This window comes from Thamnophis sirtalis, unplaced genomic scaffold (genome assembly GCF_051295495.1).
Source record: "Thamnophis sirtalis isolate CommonGarterSnake01/CBP01778 unplaced genomic scaffold, rThaSir2_p1.2 scaffold_2, whole genome shotgun sequence".
In the NCBI taxonomy this organism is placed as follows: domain Eukaryota; kingdom Metazoa; phylum Chordata; class Lepidosauria; order Squamata; family Natricidae; genus Thamnophis; species Thamnophis sirtalis.
In genome coordinates, this window is record NW_028261382.1 from 176,253,377 (window position 1) to 176,268,876 (window position 15,500).

The following is a 15,500-nucleotide window of genomic DNA, read 5'->3' on the forward strand; positions in this document are numbered from 1 at the left end:
AACCAGCTTTCATGCCTAAGGCAGAACTAGAACTCATAGTGGTCTGATTCCTAGCCTGGTGCCTTAATCATCAAACCAAATTTTTATTTCCATTCTCTTTCTCTAAGTTTAGTTTGCATTAGTTTTTTTTAAAAACTGTAATTAAAATTCTTTATAAAATATATGTTTTAAAAATGGTTATTGCAACGGCAAACTCCGCATTTGAGAAGGTACAAAGAACAGAGGGAAGATCCTGGAATCACAGCTAAAAGTGGAAATTCGGTTCTAAATGTTTCTTCCCACCATTTATACGGAGAATCATTAGCTCACTATCAACCCTAATTCTTGTTTTTCCAGTGTTTAATGACAATTTGGTTTGTCCACTAATCACGACGATATAAATATTTTCATCCTTTCACACTGAAATTCTTCGCATATTTAATCAGAATTTGTATTCATCTCCATTCTGAGCCGAGGTGGTGCAGTGGTTAGGGTGCAGTACTGCAGGCCACTTCAGCTGACTGTTATCTGCAGTTCAGCGGTTCAAATCTCACCGGCTCAAGGTTGACTCAGCCTTCCATCCTTCCGAGGTGGGTGAAATGAAGACCCAGACTGTGGGGGCGATATGCTGACTCTGTAAACCGCTTAGAGAGGGCTGAAAGCCCTATGAAGCGGTATATAAGTCTAACTGCTATTGCTATTGCTATTGCTATTCTACATAGAGAATCCTTATTTTCTGTTTGAATCGTGAGTGAAATTCTAACTCTATTCTCTCTAAAAAATATTTTAAATTTTTAATTAATTTTGAATTTCGAACGGTTTAATGCACTTCTATAAAATAAATGTCCAGAGTGGCTTATAATTCCACTTTTAAAAAATGGCGCAATCAATCATAGTTTTTTTCCTCCTACAGGCAGCACTGAAGATAGTCTTGGATGCAATTAACAATCATAGCACATTATAAGATTAATTTGAATGCCAGCATACCATTCCAGCATTCCATCTAAGAATAGTTAAATAGATGTTGCTAAATCAGAACTTGCTGATGGCCGGATTTAGCTTGGCTTACTATCTGACTCTACCCATTGTGGGTGTAAACCATAATTTATCATTTAATAAACTGTTCATAAACTCAGCCAACTGCGGTCTATCAATAAAGCTTGACTTTAAAAGACTGTTCATTATCGTGCTTTATCCAAATATGGCTTGTGTCAGGTTTTCTTTAGGCTAGCTAGAATATGGCTGAAGCTTCCCAAAAACGTTCAAATTGGAACCTATTCATCCTTCCCTTTCCTTTTTTATTCTTCCCACATTCTGTGCTGATTATTGATGTTTTCGGAATTCCTGTGAGTGAAAACTCTGGTTTCCAACATATTTTCCACATCCGTTTGGAGTATTTTTAATCTGCTATGGAAATACAGATTTTATGGTTTTACACCACGATTAACAACCTAGGGAATTATAGTTTATTCAATAAACTACACAAGTCTTGGCTCTGGATGATGTGTGACCCTAGGCAATGTGTTTACTGAGCCATTGTCAGGGAATTGAAATGCATAGTTAGAAAAGCACGCAGCATTTTCTCCCACTACCACCATATATCACCTTGACTGATGAAGAATTTTTGAGACCATAAAACCTGCTCACTTATCCTGGGCCCCATGAGATAATTGTCTTAAAACAGACAAAGGAATTTATTTCTAGAAACAAGACTGAACATACACACTCCATAGCAATCTAAGACGATCACTTTGTATATTTAAGAAATCCCACTCTTTCTGCCACACTTCAATTGTTAATTTTTCAGGACGAACTACGTGGCTACTTTTCTGAAAAGTGCTGTAGGAATTCTTACTCATTCCAACAATGAAACTGAAGGAACTCTTCTTAGAATAGTCCCAGTGTTTATTTGTGCTCTGTATGGTACATAATGGCTACCTTTTATACTGCTTGATCTTTTGGCCTTCCGATATGAGATTATTCCCTCCCATCTCCTCCACATCATGTTCCTCCCACACACAAGATTAATCTATCTAATAACTTAGGTATTCACAGGGTTCCACTGGCCAGAACACATCAAGTTTGATGCTACCATGAGGGGGTCACAAAGCAAGTTATTTCAAGAAAACGCATGTCTGTCTGCATTCACCAGTAAACATTTGTTATAAACAGAGGTATATTAAACATACTGAAATATCCTCTCCTTTGTCGTCTTAGAGCATTCAACCCGAATTCCCTTATTATGCAAGCCTACTGAGCTGAAACACCTGGATCAGAGCCGAGGTGGCGCAGTGGTTAGGGTGCAGTACTGCAGGCCACTTCAGCTGACTGTTATCTGCAGTTCAGCGGTTCAAATCTCACCGGCTCAAGGTTAACTCAGCCTTCCATCCTTCCGAGGTGGGTGAAATGAGGACCCAGACTGTGGGGGCGATATGCTGACTCTGTAAACCGCTTAGAGAGGGCTGAAAGCCCTATAAAGTGGTATATAAGTCTCACTGCTATTGCTATCATGAGGTACCTCAGGTGATAGTCCACCTTTTCTGCAAAGCCAACAGTTCCCAGCGTCTTTGGGCATGTTGGAGGCATCTAGAAGACTCCCAGGCTGGAATTTGCATCAGACCTCTCCTTCCTGAGCTGGTATGCGCCATCTGTGCCTGGAAAAGATACTGGTAAATAAAACTAATTTCTTCATTATGTGAAGGAGAACAGAAGGAGATGCCAGTTCATATCTTCTCTTCCACTGAGAAACAGAGGAAACAGACATCTGCAGATTGAGTCTAAATAGTATTATGGAATTATATCAGTGAAACCCTGCTCTCTGTCCTCATCTTCCTCCACGCTCCAGGTCTAATGGTACCCTGGATCCAATTTTTTTCCCCTGTCTTACAGCCATCTTCAGAAATGCTACCATTTCAGCACAGACTCTATTTTGAGGGATTAGAGGCAGACTCAGAGCTATGAAGACGGATATGCTTGCATTTTATGTCCCAGAGCTTAAAAATTGCTTTGCGCTGCCTTTTATTAGTTGCATTTGATTCTCATTGTTTATATATATATATATAGCAATATAGTGATCTTACTCTTACAGTAACTCAGCTTGAAAACTACACGTGGTAAGCAAATTTAGCATTCAAATACATTAGCTTGGATTCTAGCCCATGGTGCAATTTTGCAAATGCATTTCAAATGTCACTAAATATAAAATTCTGTCTAGGTGTACCAAATGCCTTGATAATCAGCCTGCAGCTAAATATAGAACACTGGTGCTTTGCATACACAGGCATGAATCCTCTGGCGCAAAACCGTGTAGTACACAACTTAGTTTGCCTCAAGAAACTTTCTGTGAATAAGGAAGAAAATCACCTCTGAGATTACCGCATTAACCTCTACACCTATCAGAAGTGACCTTGAACTCAATAATTCTGGGGCCACCTGCATTTTTTTTCCAGTGAATCTCCTTAGTGTAAAGAGGCATGCATGCAGTCAATTGTCGCTACAATACTTAAAACAGTTCCATTTAAAGTTTTGGTGGACTAAAACCTTTTAAGCTACAGCCTACCAGAGAAGCCTCCCTTATCTGGGAATAAATTAAGGTTGATTTAATCAACCAGGCTTATTGCTAAGCATTGCATTGTTCTGTTAATCATAGCCAAAATATCTCAGTGGAGATATTGCAGATATTATTGGAGATATTAATTTTCCTGATAGTGCAGGAAAATTTTCTGGAGCGAAAAAATGTTGTATATGTGGCACTACTGTCAGGAACACTCTGGTCTTAGTAGCTTATCCTAATAAATAATTTAATTTTAATAATAAATTTAATAAATAATCCTACAAGCAAGTTCATGCTTACCTAGAAGAATAAAGCTCACACACCCCATTCCTACAACACATTTATCTGGATTACATGAGGGATAGCCAATCATGTAATCATCCTAATCGGAATAATTGATACCATCAACTAAAAGCTGAGGTAGTTTTTGCTTAAAGTAACACCATCTATATTCCGATATTTGGCATAAATTTAGGATGCGGAACCTCAGGACATTAATTCTACAAAGAAAAAAAAACTATATGCAGCTAGAGTGACTTCTTCCTCCTCTTCTGTTTCTGATATTCAGGCACTTATTGCCATCCCAGATATATATTTTCAAAATTATTTCATCCATCTCTAAAAGAATTACCAATAACCTGTAAGGTTTTTAAAAAATGCAAGGGAGACTGGAAGGGGAGGGAAAAATAACGAGGGAGGAACACCTCCAAACATGTTCAATGGCCATGAACTGAGTGGTGCAAAGAAAATTTGACAAAAAATAATAAAGGAGCAGAGCTCAATCTCTGGAAATCGGAAAACAAATAGGAAACATTGCAACAAAAAGTGAGGACATTTAGAATTCATCAGCAGAAGAATGACAAAATGCTTCTAAGTAGCCTAATTATGTAATATTCCTAGAATTGTATTTATTTATTTATATTTCATGTTTCTAGGCCGCCCATCTCCCTTAAGGATTTGCCTTTGTCCAGCTGTGAGACCGCTGATTTTGAGTGATCTAAACAAGAAGTTAAATTAATACCGAGCTAGTACTTAGGTAGCAGAATACCAGGGGAACTCCAGGGTTGTTGAAGAAGACAACAACGAGAAATCATCTTCACATTGTAGCAAAGAAAATCCTGATGAAGACATCAGGAATCAAACCTCAGTAGATGAGCCATTGAACTGATGCATGCAGAGTAATATGTACGTAATAATGCAATCACCAACAATTGTGTAAAAATAATATCTTTTATACTTAAAATACCGTACTTCAAACCTGATTTACTCAATCTTCCTTGGCAGTACAATAAGCAAGAGTATGGTATATATGTAGATAGCATCTGAGGGAAATTGAATGGACAACAAAATACTACAAAATATTATTTCGGAAACCAAGATAGGCATAATATTTGTGATGCTATAATCCCATTAAAGAAAATGACACACGTACAGAGCAGAACAAAACTTCAGGCTCTGTAACAGAAGATGTTTTCATAGTAACTATTCAACACCACCTGTCCCACAACTGTAGGAAAATAATCAGTGCATATGTGAATGTCACGTGTGTGTGTGTGTTACAATTAACGCAACCCCAAAATAACCTTGGAATACAAATATATTTTGTATTCTTTTTGCATTGGTTTCAAAAGAGGCAAAGTTGCTGTTCTTATTGAGGAGTTGATTGTGTGGTTTGACCCTCAATGTAATAATAATAAAATATGTCTCCTGTGGCAACCACGGTTTAATTTCTCTTGGCCATGTTAGATATTCTTATCATTTTTTTTACTATCTGGAATTGTGAATACAAGCATTCCAAATTGGAGAATTTTGTTGTACAAGGCTATTGCAGATATTAAACCTGTTCACGCATACATTATATGCACCCTTTATTTAAATTTTAAAAAAACACATTTTCTTCTTCGTTAGTTAGGATTCCAATTTTCCAGAGTATATGGGACTATTTCCACATTCTTCCAGGCAGAGAAATCTCCATCATTATGTACAACTAATCAAGCTACGGAAAGGCATAGCTTAACATTCTAATCCATTATTAAGCACAATGCCAAATTATTAGACTATTTAATCAAAAAGGAAACCCTCCCTTGAGGCCACTTTGCTAGTTTCATCTTCGTCTATTCTCTAAGAGTTAATGCTGCTTGACCTCACCCGCTGATCTCTTAATAAATGAGTTGGCAGAGAGTCCTCTAATTGTTATACTGTTCATCATTTGCCAGCAGGGATTTAAAAAAAAATGCAGAGATTTATCAATGCTCCCCCTTAAAAAACAAAAACCCTCCCTGTCTTGTATTTATGATCTAGTCTAGTGATGGGAAAATAAGTTACGCAAGCATAATGTATTTTTCCTTATTTTTTTATTTTTATTTTAGTGTGCATCTGTTGTTCTATTAACATTATATTAATGTTAATATCTGGGAAATGCATTATTACAAAAAGTCATGTTTCACTTTATCAAGAACTATTTAATAGCAATGGTTGTCTATGGTTAATGGAAACTGTACATGGGGGACTCCAACCTACGCCACTCTAAGACTTGTGGACTTCAACTCCCAGAATTCCTCAAACAGCATCAACATCAACTCTGGTTGTTACTTCCAGGTGAATGGAGTGTCATTGTTTTGTTTTTTTAGCACTGATGTTTTATCTTTGTAAGCTGTCCAGACTCACCAAAGGTGAGTTAGGTGGCTAAATAAATAAATGAACAAACAAATAAATAAAAAGCAAACCTTGAAGGGATTCCCAGACTCTTTTCTTTACGAACTACTAGCTGATAACTGGGCATCGTCTGGGTATTTATTTATAGAGGGGAAATGTCTGGACCAAACGTAGTTTCATAATGTTGGATTTTTCCCCTTACCAGAGGGAGCCCTCTTGGGGAGTACTGTGAAGCCTTTACCATGCCAACTCCACTGTGCTGTACAGTAGAAGCCATTTTATAGCAGTACAGTAGAAGCCATTTTAAGGCACAACAGGCAATATCTTAACAGAACACAGACCCTGAGGGGTATTAGGGGTGTCTTACCCCATTATTACTTACCCCATTACTCCATGTCTTACCCCCATAAGAGCCGAGGTGGCACAGTGGCTAGGGTGCAGCACTGCAGGCCACTTCAGCTGACTGTTATCTGCAGTTCAGCGGTTCAAATCTCACCGGCTCAAGGTTGACTCAGCCTTCCATCCTTCCGAGGTGGGTGAAATGAGGACCCAGGCTGTGGGGGCAATATGCTGACTCTGTAAACCGCTTAGAGAGGGCTGAAAGCCCTATGAAGCGGTATATAAGTCTAACTGCTATTGCTATTGCTATCCCCCCCACCCCCAGTATTTTTTTCAAGAAAGTAAGTCATCTGTCTACCAAGTTTGATTGAATTGCTCGAGGCTTTCTAGAGGTATGCTGGGACATACACAAAGCCAATTTTTATATATAGATTCCTACTTCTTTGTTTAAACGTTTGCAATTTCTACTGGAGTATGGGGGTGGAGAAGGGAGTATCTATAAATCTGATGACAACATCTTCAGCAGGTGGAAACACCTGGTTAATCACAGAAACCAAGCAGAATTGGCCCTGCTCAGCAATTAAATGAAGGCAATATCTGGGAATTCCAGGAAAGTTAGATAAATGAGAAATTGGAAAAAAAAATAATGCCAGAAGACAATGGCAAATCACTTCCATAATGCTGCCAAAAAACCTGCATGTATGCAGCCTCCAGGAGTCAAGCTTGACTTGAGGGCGTGTTTACTTTTTCTAATCCAGTTAGTGAAAAAAGAAAAAAAGAAAAAAGATATTGGAATTGCCAAATTTATTACAGCAGAAGTCTTGGTCAGCTCCAACCCATTTCATTTTCTCTCCAGAGTGAAAAAGCAAACAGAGGGATTGCGGACAGAACCTCCCTCCGTTGAGTTGCACAAAGGTTTATTGCTTATAATAAAAAAAAAAGGTGTAAATCAGGCATTCGGGTTAATTCCTGAGATAATGCAAGCTCCTTTTTCCTGGTATCACAAGAGTCCATAAAGGGAAGAACAAAGCAAAAAAAAGAAACAGAAGGAAAAGATAAAGAAGGAGATAGGAGTAAAAATAAATCTCTTGAGATAGAGACAAAGGCAGAGATAAGGGACAGGGCTCGAAGCACGGTAGAAAGAAAGAAAGAAAGGGGGAAACACGCCCACAGTGTGTTCATGATAGGAGAGTTGGAAGCATTCCTAGCCGCTGCCCGAGGGTCTCTCGCAGCCTAGAGGAATTCTGATTTGGCCTATTTTTGAACTTGCTTTCTTTTGTCAGTATCCCCCCACCCACCCCCATCCCCAAAACCTACTAATTCTGGTCCTGTTCTGTTCAGTTTTCAGGGACTTGTGCTGTTGACACATAAGACAGGGCCACTCGCTCCCAACCTTCACACTGGGAAGAAATAATTTCAAAATTTAAATTCTGGGAGTTGAAGTCCAGACATCTTCAAGTTGCCACGGTTGAGAAACATTGAACTAGAAGGAGAGGCCTCCCAGAAAAAGAGGAAAGATGATGCACACAAGCAAAATCTCTCCCTCTCACACCCACATACACTCAAGCACTAGGTTCATGAATCTTATTCAGATGACAAAGTTGCCATTGCTCTTGTGTTTTTCTAAATCTAAATGGCATGGCATGATATGTTCTTCTATAAGAGAAACTGGGCTAGGGAGAGAAGTAATGGCAACAAGGATTGTAGAGAGAGATATGGTGCTAGTACTGTACTATCCACAGCATTTAAAAAAACAAGTTACCTTCCTACTAAAGGTGGCTCCTATTTTTCCACTTGCATTTTTTTACATGCTTTCGAATTGCTAGGTTGGCAGAAGCTGGGACAAATACCGAGGACTCTCTCCATTACGCAGCACCACGGATTCGAACTGCCGACCTTCTGATTGACAAGCTCAGCATCTTAGCCACTGACCCTTCTTTTCAATATTGGGTGACGACAAATAACATTTTTTTTTGTTACCCAATCAAGTGCCAAGCACTTGTCAAGAATTTGTTGTGCATTCAGAACTGAAAAAAAAAAGATATTTGCTTGGAAGAAAACCAGATTGATGTCATCCTCAAGCATATTTATTAAAGCCTGAACAAATCAATTTTGGGGCACGCAGGGGTGAAATCAATATTTATGCAGCCTATCTTAAGAAAACAGAGAAATGCTTCCAACCAGCGGAGAATCTTAGCATTATTATTTCCCTGTGACTAATTTCCTATTTTGGACTTGGTTCATTTATATCACTGAAGCCATTTACTCGTTCTGGGTTATACAGAACAATGTTGCTGACACACAGCCAAAAAAAAAAAATGTAGTGTTGAAGGACCAACTGCTAAACCATTGCTTCTGTAGCAAATACTACATTTATCAGAGGCCAGGCATTTCTCCCAGCAAATGGATGAAAACTTCTGAATCAAGTTAATAAAGTCAATGGTGATTCTGAAATCGTTCCAGGTCATTCTGCAAAATTGCCCATTTTTCACACGACGTAAGTAAGATTCCACGGACCAAGAGCCTTTCATTGCAACTGGTTTCTCCTTCCTTCTGTATCAAGACCTCAATTTGGACATTTACTACAGAGTCTAATCCCAGTAGTCCAGGGTGGAGCATCAGCTGACCCTCCAAATGTTGTTGGAGCTAAATCCCATCACTTCCACTAGCCTGTGGCCAGAGAACATTTGGAGAACCACCAACGATCCCCCATGACGGTGGCTCAGGGTATCCAAAGATGATGTAGCTTGCACAGAACAGAGTTAAGGAAAGAAAACAAGGGGCCAAGGAATTTCCTAATTTGAATTGAGAACGCAATTATCAGTGGAGGAATAAAACAGTGGTGGGATTAATTATTATTATTTTTACTGCCGGATCTGTGGGCGTGGCTTGGTGGGCGTTGCAGGGGAAGGATACGGCAAAATCCCCATTCCCTCCCGATCAGCTGGGACTCGGGAAGCAGAGAATAGATGAGGGCGGGGCCAGCCAGAGGTGGTATTTACGAGTTCTCTGAACCACTCAAAATTTCCGCTACTGGTTCTCCAGAACCTGTCAGAACCTGCTGAACCCTAACCCTAACCCTAACATGGACTAACATGAAATAAACATAAAATATTCTGTCCTGCAGGTAGAAAACGGAGATTAAATAGTTGTTTGTAAGTAAATCTCTGATCTGATTGCTATTCTTAGCTTCTGTCTGTCTGTTATTCTGTCAGAAACTGTCAGTTTCTAGAAGTGAGGAAGTGTTTCCAGCATAGATGCTTGATAACATTTTCTTTCAACTGTGACTACAGAAAACTGCCTGACAGTGAAAAAGGAGGCAAGAAAGAAGACAGATGACTTCAAATTATGATTTGAGGTGGTTTATTCAGCATAACATGGGCTGTACCAAGCAACCAGTCTTCGGAGAAATGAACACAGATGGTTCCTTTGAGGTATGATTAGCAAGCAGAAACTTGCATATGTTGGACATGACCTGCCAATCACAGGCGGGTTGCTCCCGGTTCGGCCCGATCAACCAAACCGATAGCGGTGGTGGTGGGAGGCTCCGCCCACCCGCCCGGACGCTTCGGCACATGCGCAGAAGAGTCACGCGGCGAGTGCACACGCAAGCATGAGCAAAACGGTAACGTTGGGATTTGAAACCCATCTTTGATGCCGATGAATGATCCAGTAGAAGAAATGTCTGCTTGGGAAGGTTGAGGAAATACAGAAGGAAAAGGTGGGTGAATTGCATCAGGGATCTCACTGAAATGCCTCTTGAATTGCTGCAGATGGTCTCCAGGAGAGGTGAAAGCAGAAAAGACCAAGAGGAATCTATGTCACCACCAGGAGTTAGCAACTAACTAATTACAACACGTTTAGTCTAATAAGCATTCAGTGTAAAGCTCAACTTTAAATTGTCCCATTCCTGCCTAAAAAGAAAACTTTACTGCTTTTTCCTTCCTCATATGTAAGCATCTGAAAATTCCGTGTGACCTACGGCCACAATTGAGCCCAATATTTCTGTTGTTAAGTTAGACGTTTGTTAAGTGAATTTTGCCCCATTTTACAACATTTCTTGCCTCAGTTGTTAAATGAATCCCTGCAGTTAATAAGCTAGTAACCTGGTTGTTAAGTGAATCTGGCTTCCCCATTGACCTTGTTTGCCAGAACGTCGCAAAAGAGGATCACCTGGTCTTGGGCCACAGCAACGATCAAAAATATAAACCAGTTGCCAAACATCTGAATTTCGATTACTTGTTCATGGGGACGCTGGAAAGGTCGTAACTGTGAAAAATGGTCATAAGTCACTTTTTTTCTGTGCCGTTGTAACTTTGAATGATCCATAAACAAACTGTTGTAAGTTAAGGATTATCTATACTTTATCCTCAGTGTAGGAAAAATAAATCTCTAGACTTTGGGGTACTTGACAGAAAGACGGGAAACAGAGAAATATAATAAACTAGCTGATAAACTAGCGTTGCCCCGGTATTTATTTATAGGGGAAGATATCTGGACCAAATGTAGTTTCTAATGTTGGATTTTCCCCTTTGTGGAGTACTGTGAATCCATTACCATGGCAACTCCACTGTGCTGTACAGTAGAAGCCAGTACGGCACAACAGGCTGTATCTTAACAGAAGACACACGCCAAGAGTGTTAGGGGTATCTTATCCCCACACTATTTTTTCCAGAGAGTAAGTCGTCTGTGTACCAAGAAAACACACACACAAACACATACACACACACACACACACACACACACACACACACAGAGCCATTTTTATATACTGTATATAGAAGATAAAATGCATTTTCGTAGCACGCAGTTTCAATCTGCAGCATTTCCTGCAGAGTTCCTGGGTCAAACTCTGGTCCGAAGTCCCGGAGAGCATTAGCCAATAAGTATAGATTGCGTTCAACTGCCTGGGCCACTCCTCAGACTATTGAAAGCAATTTTCTTACGTTTCACATCACTGATCAAAAGTTCACCCGTTTTAAAAAAAAAATGCATCTGAGAGAGATGGCTTGTATACAATAAAACCTGAAGTTGTGAAGATACTAGTTTAAGCTAGAAGTCTCTGCTTCCATCTGGTTATCAAGGTGAAAAGTGGTAGAGTTGTTTGATGGGGTTCTTCCCCCTGCCCCGGATAGTGGTACTTTCACTTACACAACCACACCTCTATAGTTTGCAGTCCAAAGTCCTTTTTAGTCAGTTTTATGATCTTTAAATGTACTATGCCCTTGATACCTTTCCTTTGGGAAAAAGCAAAAAGCTAGCATTCTTGCATATAAATGGGAGATGCCCACCGTTGAACACAGCACAACGTTCTGCATTAACCAGTTTCTAATTTTATTTTGTTTTATTCATCTGAGAGAAATGAATGCAATTATTGGTCCAGGTCAGTGGTGGGATTCAAAAACTTTTACTACTGGTTCTGTGGGTGTTGCTTTATAGGAGTAGCGGGGAAGGGTACTACAAAATCCCCATTCCCTCCCCACTCTTAAAATTCCCACTACCGGTTCTCCAGTACCTGTCAGGACTGGCTGAATACCACCTCTAGTCCAGGTGCAATGTCAGAAATCATGAAATAGAAGACTACTTTAATATTATGCCAATACTGTCAAAGTGCTTAAAGGCCGTCTATTGCCACTTTTTAAATTAAAGTTGGAAAAAAAGAGAGTCTTATACTCAAATAAAAGCAACGTCTTTCTGAATGAATTATTGTTCTTGGGTGACCCAAGTGCCATTTCGCAATGGGCATAATTTCTCCCAGATAGTAGCAGTCTGTAGAGTCAAAATTACATGACTAATAATGAAAGAATTTGGTTCGAATCCAAATACTATTCCCTCAGAGCTGCTCCGTTCCTTCCAATAGAAGTAGAAGGGAAATAAATGGAATCCAAGACGATTCAAATATTCACGGACCGTGAGCTGTCTTCCTCAAAAGTGGCCAGCAGCTGTGCAAAAATAAAAAAATAAAAATTGGTTTGGACCCCCCCCCTCACAGTCTAACCTCCTTCAGCAAAGTCTCAGATGGGCCAGTTTGTGAAGGAATTATGGTAACAGCTGTTAAGACCTCCAGCAAAATAACTCAAATTTTCTAGGGAATTCCAATAATCTTTCTCAAGATTCTTTGCAGCGAGAATTATGGCTCCTTTAAAAGAGGGGAGCGAAGGTACAGAGAATGCACACCAGTCGTGGGGAAAGGAAGAGCAAAATTCCCTTCTTATCCTAGAACGCAAAGCTGCTGTTTGCTCTCAGGGCTGACCCAAACACGAAGGAGCCTTGCAGACACAGGCAGCAAATTTTCGGGTGCGGCTGCAATTAGCCGCATATTTTCCTTCCAAATCTCCCAGCTGTTCCCTTCCGTTTTAAACAGAGGCTGTGCATCTTATGAGGCACTATCAGTGTAGTAGTCTGCCGAGTACAAGCCCTTCCTATTTGTTTTGCCTTCATCTAACTTATGAAGACGGGTACATGGTGGCTCAGTGGCTAAGATGCTGAACTTATCAACCAGAAAGATTGGCAGTTCAGCGGTTCGAATCCCTAGCACAGTGTAACAGAGTGAGCTCCCGTGACTTGCCCCAGCTTCTGCCAACCTAGCAGTTCGAAAGCATGTGAAAAATGCAAGTAGAAAAATAGGAACCACCTTTGGTGGGAAGGGAACAGCGTTCTGTGTTTAGTCATGCCGACAGCGCTGGCTCTTCAGCTTAGAAACGGAGATGAGCACCGCCCCCTAGAGTGGGGAACGACTAGCATGTATGTGCGAGGGGAACCTTTAACTTTAATATATGAAGTAAGTAAGTAAGATCTTTATTACGGTCAAAGACCAGCAATATACATTAGTTTTTACACTATATTAAAAAATACTAACATTAAAATATAATTAAAAAGTATTGACATTAAAAGTGGATAATAACATAATGGTCCAAAGATTGTTAAAGGTATGTCCAGATAATTGGTACAAGATGGTACTCTACTTCTGTAGCCAATTTTTTTCTTATGGACATTTACGAAGTACGTTTACTGCTCTTCAAATAGAAACTATGGAATAGTGTTATTTGTGCATCATAGTTTAAAGTTATATTTACATGGCTAAGCACACACACACACACACAGACAGTAAGAGCAGGCAAGCAAACCACGAACTCCTAGTAATTTCTCTAAGGAATAGCCCTAGGTTTCTGTGACTCTCAATCTAAAGCCGCAGCAGAGGCAAAATTTAAATGTTCCTGGAAATAAGCAATAAAACACTCCTTTGATGCCACCAATTGGCAGGATTAGAAGTTGTGCGAATTCCACAGAAGTATGTTGACCTACAGTTTCAAGAGAAAATAAGAGCGGATAAGAAAAGAATGAGGTCAGCGAGAAAGAAAGGGAAAAAAATCCCGAATAAAGCTCCTTTTAAGAAGTAAAGCTCTCAACTGCATTAAGAACAGGTCAGAAACAAATGCAAGAGAAAACACAGAATTCTCTTTTGTGTGTTGCATGGCCAATAGAAGGGAGGTCACATCACAATATCTGTGATTCCCTGTTCATAAATTGCATCTAAAGCTCTAACTGCTGTCCTCTCAGAAAATGTCATTCCAGTTTTCTCTTTTTAATTTATTTGTTCATTGTTTTTTCCCCCTGAAGAACGGTTAGCCCCAAAGTTAGCGAAGATGTTGAAAAATGATGTTTAAGATTTAATAGAATGCATAACCTGAGAGCTTCAGCAAGGATCATGTTCAGCTCCTGATGAATTCATGCATACATCTCTTCAGTCGTCTTAGCACTCATATAGTTTGCCATTATCTGTTCTAAGATTTATTTATTTTCAATTCAACGATAGCTCTGTGATTTCCTGGTGGTCTCCTATCCAAGTATTAATCATTCTAACTTTTATTATATTACAATTACAATTACAATAGCAGAGTTGGAATGGACCTTGGAGGTCTTCTAGTCCAACCCCCTGCCTAGGCAGGAAACCTTATACCGTTTCAGACAAATGGCTATCCAACATCTTCTTAAAGACTTCCAGTGTTGGAGCATTCACAACTTCTGGAGGCAAGTTGTTCCACTGATTAATTGTTCTAACTGTCAGGAAATTTCTCCTCAGTTCTAAGTTGCTTCTCTCCTTGTTTAGTTTCCACCCATTGCTTCTTGTTCTACCCTCAGGTGCCCTGGAGAATAGTTTGACTCCCTCTTCTTTGTGGCAACCCCTGAGATATTGGAACACTGATATCATGTCTCTCCTAGTCTTTCCTTTCATTAAAGTAGACATACCCAGTTCCTGCAGCTGTTCTTCATATGTTTTAGCCTCCAGTCCCTTAATCATCCTTGTTGCTCTTCTCTGCACTCTTTCTGGAGTCTCCACATCTTTTCTACATCGTGGTGACCAAAACTGGATGCCGGATTCCAAGTGTGGCCTTCCCAAGGCCTTATAAAGTGGTATTAACCCTTCACGTGATCTTGATTCTCTCCCTCTGTTGATGCAGCCTAGAACTGTGTTGGCTTTTTTGGCAGCTGCTGCACACAGCTGGCTCCTATTTAAATGCTTCTCCACTAGGACTCCAAGATCCCTCTCACAGTTACTACTATTGAGCAAAGTACCACATATACTGTATCTGTGCATTTTGTTTTTCTTGCCTAAATGTAGAACCTTACTTTTTTACCATTGAATTTCATTTTCTTAGATAGTGCCCAATGTTTAAGTTTGTCAAGATCCTTCTATATCTTAAGCCTATCTATTGGCCAAGTTTGGCTAAAGGCTAACAGCTAATTAGGTTGTTAGATTAAGGTCCAAATCCTTATTCAATACAAGGTGAGTCATTTCTTGAATTAATGATTAACTACTTCAGTCCTGTAAAACTTTATTGTACTCTTGTAAGGATAGAGACAAAGGGACTCCTATAACAATGGCAGTCAAGCATCACAGCCAGATCTCTAGAATAACAGGAATTTTCCCCCCTACAGATTCTTCTTCCATCTGCAAGTCTTCTAGATCAGG